General features: G+C 54.3%; 1 non-coding gene across 1 annotated transcript in view; it reads right to left on the reverse strand.

Moving 5' to 3' along the window:
- LOC124587151 overlaps positions 1-891 on the reverse strand; it is a 1910-nt gene extending 1019 nt beyond the window's left edge. The window contains exon 1 of the ribosomal RNA XR_006975300.1: positions 1-891. This exon is cut by the window's left edge and continues 1019 nt beyond it. This is a non-coding gene — a ribosomal RNA (small subunit ribosomal RNA).
- Between the last annotated feature and the right edge of the window lie 4109 nt (positions 892-5000).

Raw genomic sequence — 5000 nt, forward strand, 5'->3', positions numbered from 1 at the left:
AGTATTCAGGCGGGCTTGCCTGCTTTAAGCACTCTAATTTGTTCAAAGTAAACGTGCCGGCCCACCGAGACACTCACTCAAGAGCACCCTGGTAGGATTGCAACGGGGTCCGCCTCGGGACGCACGAGCACGCACGAGGCGCGTCGCACGCCTTCAGCTCGCCCCACCGGCAGGACGTCCCACGATACATGCCAGTTAAACACCGACGGGCGGTGAACCAACAGCGTGGGACACAAATCCAACTACGAGCTTTTTAACCGCAACAACTTTAATATACGCTATTGGAGCTGGAATTACCGCGGCTGCTGGCACCAGACTTGCCCTCCAATAGATACTCGTTAAAGGATTTAAAGTGTACTCATTCCGATTACGGGGCCTCGGATGAGTCCCGTATCGTTATTTTTCGTCACTACCTCCCCGTGCCGGGAGTGGGTAATTTGCGCGCCTGCTGCCTTCCTTGGATGTGGTAGCCGTTTCTCAGGCTCCCTCTCCGGAATCGAACCCTGATTCCCCGTTACCCGTTACAACCATGGTAGGCGCAGAACCTACCATCGACAGTTGATAAGGCAGACATTTGAAAGATGCGTCGCCGGTACGAGGACCGTGCGATCAGCCCAAAGTTATTCAGAGTCACCAAGGCAAACGGACCGGACGAGCCGACCGATTGGTTTTGATCTAATAAAAGCGTCCCTTCCATCTCTGGTCGGGACTCTGTTTGCATGTATTAGCTCTAGAATTACCACAGTTATCCAAGTAACGTGGGTACGATCTAAGGAACCATAACTGATTTAATGAGCCATTCGCGGTTTCACCTTAATGCGGCTTGTACTGAGACATGCATGGCTTAATCTTTGAGACAAGCATATGACTACTGGCAGGATCAACCAGGGAGCTGCGTCAACTAGAGCTGAGCAGCCGGCCGCCCGGGAGTGTGTCCCGGGGGCCCGCGCGAACACGCAAGCGTCCGCTCAATTATTCTGCAAACAGGAGGAGGCTGAGCTCCCCTGCACAATACACCTCGAAACCCTCTCAGGTCCCGGCGGCGCGCAGCGCCGTCCTAAGTACTTGGTCGGGTTCGAGAGAGGCGCAATCGCCCGGAGTTTGGCGAGTAGACGCTTTAGGTGCGACCACCCGTGCTCCCAACTGAGCTTGCCGCTGCCGACAGAGGCCCGGGAGCGTGCTGTCGTGGCATTGCCGGCGGGAGACAACACGCGCCACCTACGGTGGCCGGCAGCTCCAACGCCAGCGCCACAGAAGGACAAAAGCCCCACTTGGGTGCCGAAGCGAACGCGCCAACACGTCCGCACAGCTGCGATACAAACCACCTGCGAGAACCGCAGAGGCGACCGAGCAGCAGACGGCGTCGCGGCGCCGAGCGCCGGGCGGCGGCGCATCCTCAGCGCACACAGTCCTCAATCGGACCAGCACACTGCAGATGTCCACCGCGCTTCGCACCGGGCCCGCGAGGACCTACTTTGGCCGCACGGCGCCGCGTGCAGGGTGCGCCGGCGCGCAGCTGCGCCGCCTGCCGCCTCCGTCGGCCGGCGCGCCTGCCACTGGCCGCCCCCACCAGCCGGCTGTAGCGCGTGCGCCCACGCACCGCGCGGCCAGCACGCCGGGAGGCCCCCCCTCACCGGCCGGGGACGGTCCCACCCAGCCACCGCCGCGTATCGCTTCACACCCACATGCCATTCACGTTCGTGGGCATGGTGGGTATCGCTGAAACAACCGGTTGGTAGCTCAACCGATCGTCGCCATCACTGATTCACCTCTAGCGAGAACAACCGCACCACAACGGTTTACCAGTTGTTCATTTGCGTAACGTCACCAGCAAACGTAGACGTCCATCGCCATTTGCAAATTCAACGATTGTTGCATGCCTGTGTCAGGTGTCACGACACACTATGTCTGCCCACATACACGCAACAACATGTGCACGCTTCGCGAACACGTGGAAGGTGGCCCCCGTACGTATGCGATGTCCATTGCGCGAACGACTGTCAACCGGCCTCTGTCGCATGTCGCAGATGTGGAACGCAGTGCACCATGCTATCACGGTGAGTGAGAAGAGACGACTACGTCTGACAACACGCGCCACTACATCAACAGACGGCTCATGCTGATCGCCATCCACGGCATACCATACTGCAATCCAGCTCTTATAGGGAGACGACACGTAGCTGAGTGCACAATATTTGGACCGTATGGTTCGCCGTTGTTGGCGCAGTCGTGGTACGGTCACACATGTACCACGATGTATCATTCAGTACATGAGGACCAATGTGCAGTACAGTGTGTGATTTGGACGTACAACATCAGCGGACAGTTGACACAAGCCGTACCACAACGTAGGCTGTGCTTCGCCATGCGAATGCCAATGAACAACTGCGAAGGGCATTGAGCATGTACGTCCTGCTGCCATCCGCATTACAGTGTATAGCTGCAAGGTGTTTAACATGAAGCGATACTCTGGGGACCGGGCAGTGCGGGTAGCAAACTATATTGCGGGGGTTGCAGTTAGGCAACACTACACTAATTTAACGCGTCGTATGACAATTACAGAGCAGGTTAAGGCCCAACGTGTGTTGGGTTAAGGCCCAACGTGTGTTGGGTTAAGGCCCAACGTGTGTTGGGTTAAGGCCCAACGTGTGTTGGGTTAAGGCCCAACGTGTGTTGGGTTAAGGCCCAACGTGTGTTGGGTTAAGGCCCAACGTGTGTTGGGTTAAGGCCCAACGTGTGTTGGGTTAAGGCCCAACGTGTGTTGGGTTAAGGCCCAACGTGTGTTGGGTTAAGGCCCAACGTGTGTTGGGTTAAGGCCCAACGTGTGTTGGGTTAAGGCCCAACGTGTGTTGGGTTAAGGCCCAACGTGTGTTGGGTTAAGGCCCAACGTGTGTTGGGTTAAGGCCCAACGTGTGTTGGGTTAAGGCCCAACGTGTGTTGGGTTAAGGCCCAACGTGTGTTGGGTTAAGGCCCAACGTGTGTTGGGTTAAGGCCCAACGTGTGTTGGGTTAAGGCCCAACGTGTGTTGGGTTAAGGCCCAACGTGTGTTGGGTTAAGGCCCAACGTGTGTTGGGTTAAGGCCCAACGTGGGTTGGGTTAAGGCGCAACGCGGGTTAGGTTAAGGCGCAACGCGGGTTAGGTTAAGGCGCAACGCGGGTTAGGTTAAGGCGCAACGCGGGTTAGGTTAAGGCGCAACGCGGGTTAGGTTAAGGCGCAACGCGGGTTAGGTTAAGGCGCAACGCGGGTTAGGTTAAGGCGCAACGCGGGTTACGTTAAGGCGCAACGCGGGTTACGTTAAGGCGCAACGCGGGTTACGTTAAGGCGCAACGCGGGTTACGTTAAGGCGCAATATAGGTTAGGTTAAGGCGCAATATAGGTTAGGTTAAGGCGCAATATAGGTTAGGTTAAGGCGCAATACGGGTTAGGTTAAGGCGCAATACGGGTTAGGTTAAGGCGCAATACGGGTTAGGTTAAGGCACAATACGGGTTAGGTTAAGGCACAATACGGGTTAGGTTAAGGCACAATACGGGTTAGGTTAAGGCACAATACGGGTTAGGTTAAGGCACAATACGGGTTAGGTTAAGGCACAATACGGGTTAGGTTAAGGCACAATACGGGTTAGGTTAAGGCACAATACGGGTTAGGTTAAGGCACAATACGGGTTAGGTTAAGGCACAATACGGGTTAGGTTAAGGCACAATACGGGTTAGGTTAAGGCACAATACGGGTTAGGTTAAGGCACAATACGGGTTAGGTTAAGGCACAATACGGGTTAGGTTAAGGTACAATACGGGTTAGGTTAAGGTACAATACGGGTTAGGTTAAGGTACAATACGGGTTAGGTTAAGGTACAATACGGGTTAGGTTAAGGTACAATACGGGTTAGGTTAAGGTACAATACGGGTTAGGTTAAGGTACAATACGGGTTAGGTTAAGGTACAATACGGGTTAGGTTAAGGTACAATACGGGTTAGGTTAAGGTACAATACGGGTTAGGTTAAGGTACACATTGTTGTAAGGAAAGGTGTTTTGGGGGGGGGGGGGGGGGCCGGTTTGTTGATTGTGATTATCGTAAGTAAATGACTGCGGCATCATCTGATTTGCCACGTCAGGGTGCACCTTTGGCTCATAACAGGCGGCGCTCTGATTCCATGCTTGTGGCAGACCTGTGTCTTTCATTCCTGCCATTGTTTGTGTGGTGTGACAGGAGGCAGTATTGTGATGTTGGGTGCACCCCTGTGTAGGACATGTGTGGGTGTTGGTGGCTTAGCTGAGCAATGGTGGTTGTCGGAAGGGTGAGATATTCTGTTTTGTGAGTGGACCTCCCGGTCTGGTTATGATAGTGTGGATTGTCTAATGTGGCAGAGAGGATGCACTGGGTGTTGTTCCATGCTGGTGCTTACATATTGTCTGTGTGCCTGTTACAGGCAGAGAGTAGTGCGTGATAAGAGTGTCTGGCTGACGTGTGATTGTGAGCAGAGTCTTTCAGCATGTATACGGACAGTTGTATACATTATCTGTATTCTGATGGCTCTATCTATTACTAATCAGCGCCGTGTATACGTTTAATCCGGTTCCAGTCGAAACTATTGTATCTCTGTACATTAGTGACACGGCGAGCCCGCTATGTAGTTACTCGTCTCGGCAGCTTCCACCGGTGTATCGCAAATGATTATAAGGAATCAGTCTAGTCGTCAATACCGATAGTGTGACGTCACATGTCTGGGGTGGGGGACGCTGCGCCCTTCCGGTGGGTCATGGCCTAGGAAGACTCTTCCCACGCAGGGGGGCTTGGACTGTCATTGACTCTTCCGAGTAATATACTTGCCGTACGTTTTTGCGACTGCGAGTGCAACGCTCACCGGTACCGACATGGATGGAGCGCCTCCTAGCTGCCGCTGAGCATCTGCATTCGTACAGAGAGCAACGCGATCGCGTCTGTAGCTCGTACGTGGTACAGCTCGCAGCTCATGTATATGGACAGCGGGAATGTCGCATA

The sequence above is a fragment of the Schistocerca americana genome, unplaced genomic scaffold (assembly GCF_021461395.2).
Source record: "Schistocerca americana isolate TAMUIC-IGC-003095 unplaced genomic scaffold, iqSchAmer2.1 HiC_scaffold_582, whole genome shotgun sequence".
Lineage (NCBI taxonomy): Eukaryota > Metazoa > Arthropoda > Insecta > Orthoptera > Acrididae > Schistocerca > Schistocerca americana.